Source organism: Triturus cristatus, chromosome 2_1 (genome assembly GCF_964204655.1).
Source record: "Triturus cristatus chromosome 2_1, aTriCri1.1, whole genome shotgun sequence".
Classification (NCBI taxonomy): domain Eukaryota; kingdom Metazoa; phylum Chordata; class Amphibia; order Caudata; family Salamandridae; genus Triturus; species Triturus cristatus.
Window position 1 is genome coordinate 248,537,626 of NC_140581.1, and position 18,932 is coordinate 248,556,557.

Consider the following 18,932-nt stretch of genomic DNA (forward strand, 5'->3'; position numbering starts at 1 on the left):
TGGTACCATACTCATTTTAGGAATTGTGGTATGTTCTAAGGTGATTTCACCATGTGAAAAAGCCTTCTGCTGGGATATCATGATTGAGAGAAAAATATTTTCTCATGCTTTTACCACAGAGGTTTGGAAGGTGATCTATAGGCTAAACTGAGAGCTTATTTTCAGTAAATTCACATTATCTTTCTCAGTCATGTGAGAATGAAGTCTGACATTCTCAGTAAAACATGTACATCCAACAAGGGCAGAGACTGTCAGTTGATTCCTTTGTGTTCTACTGCAGCTTCCCAGAGTGTTCCAAAGAACTACTAGAGCGCTAACAGTCCTACTTATGATAAACGTATGGCACACCTGAAGCCATCTTGCTTGGATTAAAGTGGTAACTCTTAAAACATTTAATTTAAAAAGGAACAAAATGAGGGGGTTCATTTTTCCATAAAAAGTATGATTAGTGCTGCAGAAAGAAAAATTAGGGCACATTTTGAGTGACTTCTCAAATCCTCTTCTATTTCATTAAAAAATTCTGACATGCAGACTGAAACATGCACTTTCAATACCAGCAGCAGTTTTCCCTGGTGAGCAGTAGCTTTACTACAGTGATCTAATGAGCAAAAAGAGTGCTAACATTCTGAATTTATGGCAAATGTGTGACACATCTGAATGCCTTCTTGATGGAATCAAAGTAAAAAACTGAAAGTATTTCCTACTGAGGAGACTGCAGTAAATAAGGAAATTAGGAAACTTCATAACAAATAAGTCTCCCAAGATGGCCACCAGAGACAAAAGAGCCCAAATGTAGCCCAAATATCACCCAGATGTAGCCCAAGTATAGCCCAATGACAGAATGTCCCAGAATGTTCTTAAAAACAACTAGAGCGCTTACTGTCTTCATTATGACAAAAGTATGGCACACCTGAAGCCATCTTGATTGGAATAAACTGGTAACACTTAAAACATTTAATTTAAAAAGGAACACAATGAGGAGGTTCATTTTGCCATAGAAATTATGATTAATGCTGAAGAAAGAAAATGAGGGCACATTTTGAGTGACTTCTCAAATCCTCTTCTATTTCATTAAAACATTCTGACATGCAGACTGAAACATGCACTTTTAATACCAGGAGCAGACTTCCATGGTGCAGTAGTTTTACTACAGTGATCTAATGAGCAACTAGAGTGCTAACATTCAGAATTTATGGCAAATGTGTGACATATCTGGATACCTTCATGATGGAATCAAAGTAAAAAACTGAAAGCATTTCCTACTGAGGAGACTGCAGTACATGAGGAAATTAGGAAACTTCATAACAAATAAATCTCCCAAGATGGCCACCGGAGACAAAAGAGCCCAAATGTAGCCCAAAATCACCCAGATGTAGCCCAAATATAGCCCAATGACAGAAGTGTGCAAAACACTTATTATTTTGTGTTTTTGCAGTGTTATATAGTGCAGACTTGTCAGGTATTGGAGTGCTTTACATGAGCATTGGTTACATCACACAAGGACAAATTCATTTTGGTTGTAGACATGGGGAGACTAAGTGATTTGACCAGAATCACAGAATGTCGAGCTGAAGCAGAAACTTCAACCTGGTTCCCCAGTTGCAAAGTCTGCAGTTCTGGAAGTAACACCACATCCTCTCCCCTAAGTGCAACATTTAATCAAGTGGTCAACTGGATAAAAAAACATAAAGATAACAAATAATTTAAAAGTGCTTTGTCGCTATTTGAAAACTCAGAAAATATGTCCTTATTTTAGTCTTTTAGAGCACTAACCATAATTTTGATGCCAATAAGACCCTCTCATATATGTAATTTCTAAAGGAAATGCTCTAGGTATTACAGTTTTGATTACATCAAGATGATGTCAGGCGTTCCACACTTTTGTAATAAATATAGAATGTTAGCAATCTAGTTGTTCATTAGGATACTGTTGAGAGGCAGAGGCCAGGGGCACGGACTCTGAAAATTGAAGGCAGGTAGGAGGGTGCAAAGGCAACAATTTAACCACACTGAGCAGGCAGGAAGGGCCGTGGAAGCACAACAGACTATGGAGGGCAGTGGAAAGGGGGGCAGGGGCAACAAACCAACAATACAGGACTTGCAAGAGAGGCTGTTGGAGGGAAGATCTATTACGGGTCAAGGAAGCTAGGGGCGGTCCCCAGATCCCCGGGAGCCACCACAGAACTGAGCAGGAGAGTGAGTCAGGGACAAAAGGGGCACCTTAATTTGAGCCGGGGTGCCTAGGAACGCTTGCTCCAAAAATGAAGAAAACAGACATATGAGACATGGAATTGGAGGCAGAATACAATGGCAGTTTAATGAGAAGATGCAACTTCAAAGAAACCGCAGAATAGAGAGATAAAGTACAAAATACAGAATCCAGATAATCATACAGCTGTCATAATATTCTCTGTATCTCAATTAATGTACTGACAGAGAGAGAGAGAAAACACATCTATAAATGCATCATGAGAAACAAGTTACACCAAGGAAAATGTTACCTAGGAACACTCACGTTTACTCTTAGAGCAAGCATTCCTGCAATTACAATACAAAATCTTTTAAATGCAAAAGTAAAGAGAACAATGGTTAAACATAACATGACATTTCATATAGGTAAAATAGAATAAGATACTTCAAGCAAAGCAGAGCAAGACATTTTAAGCAAAGGAAGACAAGAGCTCCCAGCTCTTGGGGAAAACCTGCACTGCCTGTTAACCTACATACAGACGGCGAGGTAGTCCGTCGATATCTGTGGGTGCTCCCTTTTTATATCATTTTGTGGGCTCCTTTGCACGCTACATCTACCTACGTATGCTACCCAAAAGCTTCGTCTGCAGATTTTACCAGACATTTCGTCATTTACCCACTTAATGCTGACAATGGACTGGGTGAAAAGGTCAGTCTCTCAGGCCAATCGCTTATCGTAAGTTCCATAGAGCAAGCAGAAAATAATGGGTATTGTACGGGAATTCAATATATTCATGTATAAAATCTCCTCAGTTCTCCTAACTTGACGCTCTGCGGTTGCCACTTCCTTAAAAGCGGGAAACCTGCCCAGGAAGCAAGTACCAGTCCAGGATGCAGCCTACTGTATGTCGACAGCTTCAGGGGGATGTTGAACTTTGATACCGAGCACGGAGCACTCGGGTAGGGTGGGGGCTACTAGTTTGGATCAGAAGGCCTCGCAGACCTGCCTTCAGACTGCTATACACTAAAATTGCAGAGCTATGGTCAATTTAACAAAGAGGCCTACATATTGAACAGAAGGGCCTACACAGGGGTTTTATGCTGGCTGAGTGGTAAGGATGTCTCAGGATAATTATATAGCAACACAGGACCCGCTGGTCAATTTAATATGGCCTACAAATGCAGCTGGCAGGGCAAGGACAAGGGTCTCATACTTCAGGTGTGGACAGAACGGGCCAGGGGCCCCCTGTGATACAAAATCTACCCTCCTTCAAGGCTGTGGCAATGTAATAGACCATTGTGGGCAGAAGGAAGAGGCAATGGTAGTACAACCATACATGCCAACAGACCCGATTCAGCCAGGAAACGTCCAATGTTTTTAAGCTCAAATGGGCTTTATTTGATCTGTCTCCTGTCTACAATATCCTCTTTTTCAATGTAACTCAAAGGGGAAAATCAATACCCCAGTTTTTTTTCAAAATCTCCCTCTTACCAAGTTCAAAATGTTCGCAAGTATGGTACATTGGATCATGGAAGGAAATGGGATAGGGACATGGACTTGGATAACAGAGGACAGGAGGGACATGGAGAGGTGCACCAAACTGACCCTGCAGGGCAGGCATCAGGGTTTGCAGCAGCACAATACACCACACAGGGCATGCAGGACGGGAGTGCAGCACAACAATCCATAGAAAGCAAGAGGGAGGGGACAGGACCATGCACATGGACAACAGAGAACAGAGGGGCAAGAAACAATGGTAGCTAGCTGACCATAATGGAGAGACAGGAGAGAAAGCTGCAGCATAACAGACCATAAAGGGCAGGAGGGACGGATCAGGGGCATTACAATGGAACAGACAAGCCAGGAGGGAGGGAGTAGGGCTGGGGGCAAGGGGGCAGGGCAGGAGCAGCAAGATAGCCATGGAGGTCAGGCAGGATGGGCACTAGAAGCAAGACACACCATGAAGAGCAACAGTGAGACTGTGATGGCATACACACAGACCATGGAGGGAAGGTGGGAGGGGGTCAGGGGCAGCTAACTGACCACACAGGGAAGGTGGGAGGGGCCATGGCAGCACAGAAGACCATGCATGGCAAGTGGGAGGGTTAGTGGCAGCACAATGGCTATGATGGGCAAGAAGGAGGGTGGAGGGGCATGCACAAAGGACGATGGAGGATAGAAGGGAGGGTCAGGACCTGTGCACAGACAAGAAAGTTCAGGGGAAGGGACCTCACAACAGACCACACGGGGCAGGCAGGAGGAGCAGTTGCAGCACAACAGACCAGGGAGGGCAGAAGGGTGTGGCAGTACAATGGACCATGTAGGACAGGAGGAAGAGGATAGGGGCATGGCATGTGGACAGGCAGGGTGGAGGTGGCAGGGACAGGTTACAGTCATCTGACAATGCTAGGCAGGTGGGAGGGGAGTGGCAGCTCAACAGAACACTCAGAGTAGATAGGAGTGGCAGGTCCATGGGACATGGTGGGCAAAAAGGATGGAGCAGGGGCATGCACAAAGACATCGGAGGGCAGGGGGAAGGAGAATAGGGGCAGCAAGCTAAGCACAGAGTTTAAGCAGGAGGTCAATGATGGGGCATAGAATTGGGCAATGGAGGGCAGGAGGAGTGGACTGGTACATCATACTAAATTGAGGGCAGTGGCAGCACATCAGACCATGCATGGCAGGAGGGAGGAGGCTATTCCATGGATTCACACAACAGAGGATAGGGAGGAGGGGGATGGGGCAGCAAGCTAACTGTTCAGAGAAGGCGGGTATTAGGAACTTTATTGTTTTTAAAACGTGTGTCTGTGCAAACTACTTAAAATATGAACAAGTATGCAGCATAATCTCACTTTTATTCAGGAAGAAGAAGACGTTTGTGACTGTGAATCCGGGCTCACTTGGCAGAAGAACCTCCTGACCCTCCACCCCCTATCGCAAAATGTAATGCCCGTGAAAAGGGTAGGTGAACACAGTGTTATATAGAACATAGTCCTGAGAGCACGATTGAAAATGAAAACTAGATATAGTGTATGGTATAAACTATGCACCAAAAAGTGTGATATAAGATGAACCGGGCGTGAAATATAATATGCAATACATTGTGCGCAATGACAGATTCATTGGAGAGCGCGAGATAGCACAGGCACTAGCGTGTGCTATGCGATATGCGCCTTGGAGTGTTATATGCACAGGGCAGTGTTGTGTAACCTAACTAGTCTCTAAAGTTGTAATATAAAATATGTGCTGGGGAGTGTAACGTTGCATATGCACTGTGACAAAGATATGGATCCCAGATTGTAATATGTATGGCATAGCACTGTGCGTTATAACATAGGCATCGAGAAAGGCACGTTAGATGGGGCAATATAACCCGTGCAAAGACAAGTGTGGCATGACATATTCACGGGGTGGTGTTACAGTGCACATGGGCTAGAGAGTGTCATAGCATATGCACTAGCTAGTGGAATACAACACAGAGGTGTGTGGCACTCGGCAGGCAATGGTGGGTGTAACACAGCATTGGGCTCTGTCAGGAGCACGCTGTGACTCTCAAGTGATGTTCGTCCCCTTTCCAGAGAGTAAAACAAAAAGTATTACACATCCGGCAGTGGATGTGTGTTTTATTAACCGTGAGGGGGGTTTCTTGCATAGTTTTGGTCGAATTTTTGTCGAATCCCCTTTGAATGGCTTGGTGTGCATGTGTATTAAATGTGCCCGTCAATAGCTACCCATGTTTGTATAAATAAACGACAAGGGTGTCTACCAGGATTAGGCACGGTAGGGCATCAGACATGTCAGAGCTTCACTAGTGGTGTAAATACATTCCACGTGGATTCATTGCATGCATAGTCGCCTTTTAATGAATATCACGCAAATCGTCATGGTGATAGGTACGTACGGTTTGTCCAGCATGTCCTAGGTGTGTCTATAAATATATATTTTTTAAAAATAATAAAAAACAGTGGCCGGCCCTGGGGATTGGGGTCAAAAAAATATAATTAGGAGACTGGCCCTGGGGGATGGGGTCATCAGGGCCAATAAATTAGAATAAGAAGGGGAACCAAACAGCCCCCCTTCTTAAAAAACTAAAATAAATAAAAGACTGGCATCGTGCCGGAGGCCATGCCCCCTCCGTGCAGCACTCTGCAAACGCGCCCCCAACAGGCATCTCCAGTATGCGCCAGGGAGCTGCGCTGCAGCCAGGTGTTCTGAGGCCAAGCCCCTTTTTACACCTCTCTGCAACGCAGCTCTGTGGCGCTTACTGGAGGTACCTAGTGGTCTAGTTTGACCCTAGGGACCCTTAGGATTCAAGGGGACTTAATCTCTCAACTTAGAACAGCCACAGGGCGCGTTTACACAGTGGTGAAGGGAGGGGACGGGGCCTGAGGTGACGTGTGCAAACACGCACTATGGCACGTTTTAAATTGGGGATATAATTTCCCTTCAATACTGAGGGCCCCTGGGGGCTAACTAGCCCACCAAGTGCTTCCAGTAAGCGCCACTGAGCTGCATTGCAGAGAGGTGGTCCAGGCCGTGCCACTTTTTACACCTCTCTGCAACGCAGCTCTGTGGCACTTACTGGAGGTACCTAGTGGGCTAGTTGGACCCTAGGGACCCTCAGGATTCAAATGAACTTAATCTCCCAACTAAAAATGGACACAGGGCGTGTTTACACAGTGGTGAATGGAGGGGACGGGGCCTGAGTTAACGTGTGCAAAAACGCCCTGTGGCCTGTTTTAAGAGGTAGTTTTAATCCCCATGCCCTATTATATACTAGGGGCTTACAGAGGAGGTCATGCTAATCACAGGGGGACCCCAACGCATAATGTTCCCTAGTGTATGTAGGTGTTTTCACTGTATTCTAAGTGTCTTTTAACATAGCACTGGCTCTAGGACTGGTTAGTCAGACTCAGTTACCACCAGTATCCGTCTGAAAAAGTTGAGGGTACAGGATGATTTTGCAACAAGGCTTCTTTCTGCTCTTCTTTTTGTTCTTTCTGCACGTTATCCTTCTTCCTGCACTTATCTTCGTATTTGAGGACTTCTGTTGCTTCTTTCTGCACTTCTTTTGTTTCTTTCTGTGCATTTTTTCTTCTTTCTTCACATGTCCTATCTCTGTAGGCATAGTTAGAAATTAGCATTTAAAAAACCTTTGAAATTCACAGAAAAAAACATAGGTTTCAGGCACGTTATAGTTAGGAATTAGCATTTAAAAAACCTCAGAAATTCACTGAAAAAACCATAGGTTTCAGGGGTGTTATAGTTAGCTGGACTTTTCACTTGTACAAAACCATTGAAATTCCCCCGTTATAGTTAGTTCAGCTAACTATAACTCGCGCGCCCGCAATGCACTGCTGATGACGTCACATATTACATCACTCATGACATGGTCAGTGACATCACTCATGACATCACTGATGACATCTCAAATGACATCACTGATGACATCACTGATGACATCATCCTTGTGATAGAGTGGCAGACCTCCTCTCACCCTAATATAACCTTTGATACACACATTCAAAAATAGAGACTAAAATTTTCAAAACAATGGACATACCAATACCAGTTACAACAACCTCTTCAGTAATTCTAAGATCCACATACACATCCACTCATTCACCAACAGTCCTATACAGTCACTCATACATGTACTCACTCATCATATGTACTCATACACCTATACATCCTGTTACACAATGCCACTCATCCATAGAGTTACTCACACACATAGTCACTCATGCTAATAAAGAATCAAACATACATTTACTTGCATATACAGTTATACACACACCACCATACTTACTTCTACGGAAACTTACACATACTTAGTCTTTTAAACAATCACTTAAAGAAACACATACTTATTCATACAGGAACTCTTTCAATCTCTCACTCTCACATATACTCACATATATACACCAATAGTCACATATACTAGTTTAAAACATATGTAGTTACTCATAAAGACACTATTGAGACAGTCATTCACTCACTAACACACCCATACACACACTCATCCACCCATACAGTCCTGCACACATGCTGTGTTCAACCCATACAAACAGTGAGTCACTCATTCATGCACCTATGCACTACGTAATACCCCCCACCGAACCATGCAGACACTCAGACTGATACTCAAAAAACCAACTAATAACCTATATAGACACCCATGTAGCTACTCACCAACCCATGCAGCCACTTATACACAAAGTGAGAGACTGATACAGATATTTACATATTTAAACATTACTCACTAAGCCATGTATTCACTATGATACACTTAATCAGTCAGTTACACAATCAATTTTTCAAAAACAAATCATCCATTTAGACACTTATATACCCATTTATTCTTCCATCGACCTTGAGATATACATATATAAAACATATTTAATTTTCAGAAAAACACACATTCACTGGATGATGTCATCAGTGATGTCATCAGTGATGTCATTTGAGATGTCATCAGTGATGTCATGAGTGATGTCACTGACCATGTCATGAGTGATGTAATATGTGACGTCATCAGCAGTGCATTGCGGGCGCACGAGTTATAGTTAGCTGAACTAACTATAACGGGGGAATTTCAATGGTTTTGTACAAGTGAAAAGTCCAGCTAACTATAACACCCCTGAAACCTATGGTTTTTTCAGTGAATATATATATATATATATATATATATATATATATATATATATATATATATATATATATATATTATATATATTACCTACTGGCGGTTGCCAGTAGGTAGTTATAGTAAGGACCACGTTTCCATAGGAAATCCGCAACATTCTATTTTGAATAACTTTGGCGCCGGTCGATGAATCCTCGCGAATTTTTCAAAATAGGTGGGGCGCTACGCTCCGCTCCTACCCTGAAAGTCTCGGGGGATTCGTCAAGCGGGGGCTGAGATAAAAGGGGGGTCCCAAAACGCGTTTTTCCCATGCATTTTTCCATAGGACTTTTAGACAGGGCTACAGCCCGAACGGCTGAACAGAATTACTAGAAATTTGGCAGAGAGGTAGTCCTCAGGTCAAGGAAGTGCCTTTTGTAGGTTTGGTGTAAATCTGTTCAGTAGATTCTGAGAAAATAGCCTTTAAATCAATATATATATCTGAGCCAGCTTATGGTGCGCTTACGGTACGCTTACCGTACGCGTACGGTGGCGTGCGCGAGCGCGATTCTGATTGGCTCTTAGATCTTAGTAAACATTCGAATCGGCCGAAACCAGGAAGCGGCGGCCGCCATTTTCTCTCTCGCACTGAGAGTGATGTTTCAAATATAAAGCCCAAAAACATGTAAAGGGGCTGTTTAGACAGCTCCCACACACATAGCCATGTTGAGGGAGTCCCCAAAGATCCCCCAAGGCCAAAAACGGAATTTTAATTTTTTCGGTAATTTCGCCGTTTCCGCTTACCGTACGCGTACGGTAAAAAATTATAAAAAAAAAAAAATTATCTACACTCTCCCCACCCCGTGTGCAATTGGAGCCCGAAGGGCACCAATTGTGCCTGGCTTAAAACTAAAATTAAAAAAAAAAAATAATAAAAAAAAAAAGTATCCACACTCTCTCCACCCCGTGTGCAAATGGTGCCCGAAGGGCACCATTTGTGCATGGCTTATAACATATACGAAAAATTAAAATATTACCTTTCAAAACGAAGTGCATCATATGTCCTCCATGTGCGCACGGTGCGCGAAGCGCATCGTGCGTACATGGCCCATCTAGCGTAACGTGGGCACCGTGCGCGGCACTAACTGCGTAAAGTGGGCGCGCGGTGCGCGAAGCGCACCGTGCGCGCACGGAACGAACTGCGTTAAGTGGGCGCGCACGCCACGAATGGCGTAAAGTAACTTAGCATTTAAAAAACCGTACAAATTCACTGAAAAAACCATAGGTTTCACACACGTTATAGTTAGGAATTAGCATTTAAAAAACCTTGCAAATTCACTGAAAAAACCATAGGTTTCACACATGTTATAGTTAGCGGAAATTTTACTGATAAAAAACCAATGAAATTCCCCCGTTATAGTTAGTGCAGGCAACTATAACTCACGCGACCGCAATCTTCTGCTGATGACATATGTGTCTTTATGAAAAAAAAATATTTGTAATATATGTATAGCTAAAAATGTATGGAAGAAGACATGGGCAAATAAGTGTCCAAATACAGTATTAGCATCAGCAGAGGATTGCGGTCGCGTGAGTTATAGTTGCCTGCACTAACTATAACGGGGGAATTTCATTGGTTTTTTATCAGTAAAATTTCCGCTAACTATAACATGTGTGAAACCTATGGTTTTTTCAGTGAATATATATATATGTATATATATATATAGATATATGTATATATATATATATATATATATATATATATGTATATATATACAAATGAGCAGCAACCGGCTCTGCATGACACTTGCTATATACATAGTCTGTTTACCCTGTCAATGCATACTGTAGTAAAATGTGATGTCAGCATGTTGTTTTGCAGTAAATCAGCGTTTTACCATTAGTCACCACACGTTGCAAAATTCCTAGTCACTGTGAGTAACATAGAAAAAACACTACCACAGCCACTTGTATATAAATGCACCATTTACTATCAGCGTGCTATGTGAACAAGGCCGCATGTCTGGCGGCCGAAACGCGTTATATGGACATTTGATGTATGAATAAATAACACTCTCTATTGAACTTTGCCTACGGAGTCTGTGTCCTGGTGTTGCGCCGTTCCTGTGGATGGTCGTACCTTTGGGATTTCGTTGTGATATATATATATATATATTCACTGAAAAAACCATAGGTTTCACACACGTTATAGTTAGGAATTAGCATTTAAAAAACCTTGCAAATTCACTTAAAAAACCATAGGTTTCACACATGTTATAGTTAGGTGGATATTTCACTCGTAAAAAACCAATGAAATTCCCCCGTCATAGTTAGTTCAGAAAACTATAACTCGCGCGCCCACAATCCACTGCTCATGACATCACATATTACATCACTCATGACATGGTCAGTGGCATCACTCATGACATCACTGATGACATCATCCTTGTGATAGAGTGGCGGTCGCGCGAGTTATAGTTATCTGAACTAACTATAACGGGGGAATTTCATTGGTTTTTTACGTGTGAAATATCCACCTAACTATAACATGTGTGAAACCTATGGTTTTTTAAGTGAATTTGCAAGGTTTTTTAAATGCTAATTCCTAACTATAACGTGTGTGAAACCTATGGTTTTTTCAGTGAATTTGTACGGTTTTTTAAATGCTAATTTATTTATGTATTATTATTTTTTTTATATATTTATTTTACAATAAACTACGTATTAAAACGTTTTTTTGTTTTTTTGATGGTTTTGTTTATCGCACCCCCGATTTAAAAAAAATAAAAAAATAAATATTTTTTTGGGTTTTTCACCGTGCGCGCACGGTGCACGCACCCCCGCGATTTAAAAAAAAACAAAAAAACATTTGTTTTGCCTTCGGGGTCCTTCAGGGACCCCCTGACAAAGGCTAGGGGGTAAGGAACTCTCTACCCTGCCCCCTTTTCACGTTCGCCACCTTCCTTTTTCACTCTTGCACTGAAAACAAACAAAATGGCAGCCGACACTTCCTGATTTCGACCAATTCGAACGTTGACTAACATGTAACCACCAATCAGAATTACGCTCACGCACATTAGGGTGCTCGCACGGTGCGCGCACGGTGCGCGCACCCTGTGCGCGTATAGATATTGATATGCTTTTAAATGCTATTTTCTCAGGAAATACTGAACAGATTTACACCAGACCTGCGAAAGGCACTTCCTTGACCTTATGGCTACCTCTCTGCCAAATTTCAAGTAATTCTGTTCAGCCGTTCGGGCTGTAGCTGTGTCTAAAGGTCCTATAGAAAAATACATGGGGAAAACGCGTTTTGGGACCCCCCCTTTTTCTCGGCCCCCGCTTGACGAATCACCCCGAGACTTTCAGGGTAGGAGCTGAACGGAGCGCCCCATTAGTTTTGAAAATTTCGCGAGGATTCGTCAACCGACGCCAAAGTAATTCAAAATAGAATTTTGAGATTTCCTATGGAAACACGATCCTAACTATAACTATCTACTGGCGACCGCCAGTAGATAATATATACACATATACTTATAGATATATATATTATATATATGCTTTGAGAAATTTCGACAGTCTTTAAAGGTGTTGAAGATTTTTGATGTAGTACTTCAAGCTTGGATGTTTCTATTATACAATTCAATTCAATTAATGATAACATATCTTGTATTTCACTTCAATATTAAAACACTCTTCCAAAATAAGGCTAACTGTCTGCCTGAATTTCACAAAGTTTGGCAATAAGGTTCTAGCTGCAGATTCAAAGTATCTTGAGTGCCTAGAAATGATGCGCTGAACCTCGAGAAAACTTATGATCAAATGATATATTTACATCATTTCCAAACATCGTGATACTTCAGTGAAGTCATAGGAAATGTAGTTTTTGTCTTATCAGTAGGGCCTTGGTATGCTTGAACCATTGGCATGAAATTCACAATTGTGGGGCATGCGTATTAAAAGCCAGTTACCCTGATCACTCCTCAGTGCAGAACCCATTCCAACCTGCTAAAATTGCGATTGCTGTCTAACAATTCTCGTATTAAGAATCTCATGTACTTTAGCATTCACCCGAACTGGAATAGGATTTGGAGCAAGGTATGTTTGTGCAGAGCAAGGTTTCAACAAAGATATATGGAATACAGTATGACTCTTCATGGACTGTAGCTATATAAACCATACAGCAAATGGATTCACAGCTTGTTCATTGGAAAATGATTCAACAATTGTTGATTGCAGCTTGGAAGCCTTTTGAAACATAAATTTGAAACTCAAAATACTCAAATGATGTGTTGTACAAAGATGTGTACTGACTCCCTTGATGTAGGCAATCCAACTAATGCAATAAAATAATCCATGCTAGTTAAATGGTCTACAATCACCAAAATTACAGTGCAATTTTGACTTTTAAGGAACACATAAACATCCATTGACACTGTATGTCAAGGTTTAAATAGAAATGCTAAAAGGACCAAAGGTTTAATATTGGAACTATTTATCCAAGCACAAATAGAACACCTATGAACATATTGCTACAGATGAGCAAATTCACTTGCACTCTAAAATGTCTCCTAAATGCTACAAACAGTTTTAAATTCATGAAGCCAGCTTTTTGTTTGCTGTCTTATCTAAATTGCCGGCCTTACCTTGACACAGTAATCCATCCTTCGCATCATTTCTATCTTCATGTTCCTTAATATAAGCTTTTTTACCTACATGCAGTGTTTCTATACGTATTTTAGTCAAAAATGATTCCACATTAGTTATGGATATCAAATTAAAGTTCAAACTTTTTGATTAAAATTAATCGTGTACTATTGATTTAGTGATTCTCATTTTTGGATTGATTCTGCTGAGATAAGCAATCCGCTTTACAATTATTAAGGTCTGGTCTGAAAATATTTAAAATATCAGATTTAGTTATGAAAAAGGCACATTTAAGGGTGTCTGGCAGTGAGAGTTTATTATATATATATATATATATGTGTGTAAATATAGAAATAGTCCCTCTCTGCTCTTCTCTTGAGCAGAAGAATGAAGGTGCGGACCTCTCTCCTCCGTGAAAAAGTCACAAAGTCCCACAACAGTTAGCGGGTGAAGCAGGTATTTATTAATCCAATCAATAAGTCAATGGCAATCATAGGACAAGTGTCCTCCATGACGCGTTTCGCTCCTCGCAGGGAGCTTGGTCACATGATGCGTCGCAACTTGATGACGAAAATAAATAGAGAGACAGCACCAAAGTGTAATGAAAATGAAAAACAGACTAATCGGAAATGTCTGGAAATATCCAAAAAACACCCTCAATGCAAGGTCAGTAAATAACAAATGAAGCAAATATATAAATATATACATATGTGAGAAGGTATGCAGGTAGAATAATACCCAAAAGATATAATATATGTAGATAGGTAAATACTTGGCGGTAAACATAATTAATACATAGTGCAAATTAGCCGCCTCAGTGGATACCTAGATATAAGAAAAAACCAACAAAACAAAGACCAATGTCCCGTCATGGTTGATTGCAACCAACTCATAAAATGCAATGAATAATAATTTCATTTGATTTGACCAACTGCGGGTATTCATAAAAAATAAGGACAAAGCATTATTAAGGGGTACACATATATACAATGAGGTAGTTGAATATAAAAGACAAGAGGTTATAGCCACCCATTCCCAGTAAAATGTTGGGACAGGCAAATAACACACTCAAATATAAATAACTAGACCAAAAAATCTAAAAGTGTCACCAATTAAAAAACCACTAAAATATTCCAAAAGGATAAAACAAATGGTGACAAGGTAAAATCTATATAAAAAGATTTCGACAATATCAGTGCAACAATAAAAACTGCTGGACTTCATAAATAGCTAAAATCCCTGAATAAAAAGTAGTCTAGAAAATATTTGGAAAAAATTCATCATTAATAAATAACCATCATGTAAAAAGTACCACTGTAATAAATAGTCTGTACGAAATCTAAAAACTAAGGTGCTAGTGAACAAACAGTGCAAATAGCGCTGTATAATACATAAGATAAAATAAGCAATAGCAGCAAAGCAACAGATGGAAAACAATCAAGAGTGGAATCGACATGTGCAATATAATATAACAGACAATGACTCTAAAAGATGCCCATGAACTACAAACAGCGATTATAAAAAGTTATGCAAATCTTCATTCATGTTAAGACCATTGGGAACTCTTGTATCGAGAGCAAGTATAAAATGGGACTCCCGTTGTCTTAAAAGCTTGTCACGGTTGCCACCCCGTCCGGGGTTAGCAACTGACCCAATGACTGTAAAATTAAGATCCCTTAATTTGTTATCATGAACGGATTTAAAGTGCCTAGCAACTGGGTAATTCTGATCAGAGTTAACTATAGCTCTTACATGCTGAAGAATGCGCTTGTGCACAGGAAGTTTGGTGCTACCTATATATTCTAGATTGCAAGTGCACTTGAGTTTGTATATAGCATACTCTGTACGGCAGGTTAGGTACTCTTTAATAGCTATCTCATTATCACTAAAAGCTGTTTTATAGTGGGTGCTATTAGTGGCAAAAGTGCATGCTCGACAAGAGTTGCACTTAAAAAAGCCTTTTTTGTCTAGCCAAGTGACTTTAACATTGGGAGCAATCATAGGTCTCACAAGGGCATCTCTCATTGAAGGGGCTTTTCTGAAAGTAATAGACGGGAGACTAGGGAGTACAGGGCCAAGAATGTTGTCTGTAAGAACTATAGGCCATTCTGAATAAATTATCTTACGAATAGCATTTTCTTGGGTACAGAACGTGGTAATCAAGCGTATTTGCTGTAACAACGGTTCTGAAATTGCAGTGGTATCTTTGGTAACGGACTGCAATAGTTTGACCCTAGGTTTACTATTGGCCTTGTTAAGGGCGAGGGTCAAAAGATGAGTTTTATAGCCCCTCTCCAAGAATCTAGCAAAAGCTGCCATCTGACACTCAGTAGAAACCATTTCAGAACTGCAAATTCTTCGAATACGAATGAATTCGCCATAAGGTATGCTATTAATCAAATGCCTGGGATGTGCACTAGTTGCGTGGAGAATAGAATTACCAGCAGTTGTTTTTCTATGTAATTTGGTACACAATTTATCATTATCAATGTATACCAGGACATCTAGAAATTCCACAGAAGAACTATCAATGGAAACAGTGAATTTAAGATTTAAATCATTTTCATTGATATCTTTAACAAAAGTCTTAGCATCCTCCTCAGAACCCTTCCAAATCAGGAAAATATCATCAATATACCGCCAATAGTGGACTACATGATTCCACCAGTGCTCGTGAGTGACCATGAGGACATTGCCCTACTACCAGCCAACATGAAGACATGAGTAACTGGGGGAAAAACAAGCCCCCATGGCCACCCCGCGCACCTGATGGAAGTAGTCATTCTGAAAAAGGAAAAAGTTAGTAGACAGACATAATTCAATCATTTCTAGAAGCATGTTATTATGTCCTAGCATATTGATATCCCTATTACCCAAAAAGGATTTTGTAGCATTCATATATATGTGTGTGTGTATATATATATATTCACTCAAAAAATCATAGGTTTCACACAAGTTATAGTTAGCTGTACATTTCACACGTAAAAAACCAATGAAATTCCACGTTATAGTTAGATCAGGTAACTATAACTTGAGCGCCCACAATAAACTGCTGATGACGTCACATATTACATCACTCATGACATGGTCAGTGACATCACTCATGACATCAATGATGACATCTGAAATGACACATTGTGGATTGCGGTCGCGCAAGTTATAGTTACCTGATCTAACTATAACGTGGAATTTCATTGGTTTTTTACGTGTGAAATGTACAGCTAACTATAACTTGTGTGAAACCTATGGTTTTTTAAGTGAATTTGCAAGGTTTTTTAAATGCTAATTCCTAACTATAACGTGTGTGAAACCTATGGTTTTTTCAGTGAATTTGTACGGTTTTTTAAATGCTAAGTTATGTATTTATTTTTAATTATTTTTTCTGGTTTTTCACCGTGCACACACCCTGCGCCCACGTTGCGCATTTCGTGCCGTGCACGCCTCGCCATTTTTACAAAATATCAATTGTTTTTTTCTCCCTTGGGGGTCCTTAGATTTATATATTAAATGTGATTGTTAATTCTTTTTTTTTTACCGTACGCGCACTCCGCGATTTTTTTTAAAAATTATTAATTGTATTTTTCGTACTTTTTGGTCCTTCCTGGACTCCCTCACAAACCCTAGGGGGTCTGCAACTCTCTTCGTTGCCCCCTTTTCACGTTATCCTCCTTTGTTTTTCAGAGCGAGAGACATAAAATGGCGGCCGACACTTTCTGATTTCGACCGATTCGAATGTTTACAGTCATGTAACCACCAATCAGAATTGAGCTCGCGCACGGCACCGTACGCCTACGGTAAGCTTACCGTAAGCGCACGGAGTGCGCTTACAGATATATATATTGATTTAAATGCTATTTTCTCAGGACCTATTGAACAGATTTACACCAGACCTGCAAAAGGCACATCTCTGACCTGAGGACTACCTCTCTGCCAAATTTCAAGTAATTCTGTTCAGCCGTTCGGGCTGTAGCTCGGACTAAAGGTCCTATGAGAAAATGCATGGGGAAAACGCATTTTGGGACCCCCCTTTTTTCTCAGCCCCCGCTTGACGAACCCCCCTGAGACTTTCAGGGTAGGAGAGGAGCGTAGCGCCCCATTAGTTTTGAAAATTTCGCGAGGATTCGTCAACCGGCGCCAAAGTTATATCAAATAGAATGTTGCGGATTTCCTATGGAAACACGGTCCTAACTATAACTATCTACTGGCGACCGCCATTAGATAATATATATATATATATATATATATATATATTCACTGAAAAAACCATAGGTTTCACACATGTTATAGTTAGCTGTACATTTTACTGATAAAAAACCAATGAAATTCCCCCGTTATAGTTACTGTAGGCAACTATAACTCACACGACCGTAATCCTCTGCTGATGCTAATACTGTATTTAGACACTTATTTGCCCATGTCTTCTTCCATTAAATTTTAGCTATACATATATTACAAATATTTTTTTTTCATAAAGACACATATGTCATCAGCAGAGCATTACGGTCGCGTGAGTTATAGTTGCCTATAGTAACTATAACAGGGGAATTTCATTGGTTTTTTATCAGTAAAATGTACAGCTAACTATAACATGTGTGAAACCTATGGTTTTTTCAGTGAATTTGCAAGGTTTTTTAAATGCTAATTCCTAACTATAACGTGTGTGAAACCTATGGTTTTTTCAGTGAATTTGTACGGTTTTTTAAATGCTAACTTACTTTACGCCATTCGTGGCGTGCGCGCCCAGTTAACGCAGTTCGTTCCGTGCGCGCACGGTGCGCTTCGCGCACCGTGCGCGCACAGTGAGCACGCGGTGCGCTTCGCGCACCGCGCGCCCACTTTACGCAGTTAGTGCCATGCACGCACGGTGGTCACGCGGTGCGCGCAGCGCACCGCGTGCCCACATTATGCGGGATGGGCCATGTACGCACGATACGCTTCGCGCACCGTGCGCACATGGGGGACATATTATGCGCATCGTTGTGAAATGTTTTGTTTATTATTTTCGTTTAGTTGTTAAGCCATGCACAAATGGTGCCATTCGGGCACCATTTGAACATGGGGTGGGGAGAGTGTGGATAATTTTTTTTTTTAAACAAATTTTTACCGTACGCGTACGGTAAGCGTAATCGGCGATTTTTCGAAAAAAAATAATAATTTTTTTTTTGGCCTTGGGGGTTGTTTGGGGGCCCGTATATCACTGCTGGGTGATTATTATCTCAATATACGGCCCCTTTACACATTTTTGGGCTTCATTTATGCTGCCCCACTCAGAGTGCGAGAGAGAAAATGGCGGCCGCCGCTTCCTGGTTTCGGCCGATTCGAATGTTTACTAAGATCTAAGAGCCAATCAGAATCGCGCTCGCGCACGTCACCGTACGCGTACGGTAAGCGCACCGTAAGCGCACCGTAAGCTGGCTCGGATATATATATTGATTTAAAGGCTATTTTCTCAGAATCTACTGAACAGAT

At 41.0% G+C, this 18,932-nt stretch overlaps 1 protein-coding gene across 1 annotated transcript in view; it reads right to left on the reverse strand.

The window, feature by feature from the left end:
- ADAMTS12 (ADAM metallopeptidase with thrombospondin type 1 motif 12) overlaps positions 1–18,932 on the reverse strand; it is a 4,274,824-nt gene that overhangs the window by 1,333,414 nt on the left and 2,922,478 nt on the right. The gene's annotated exons all lie outside the window — the stretch shown is intronic.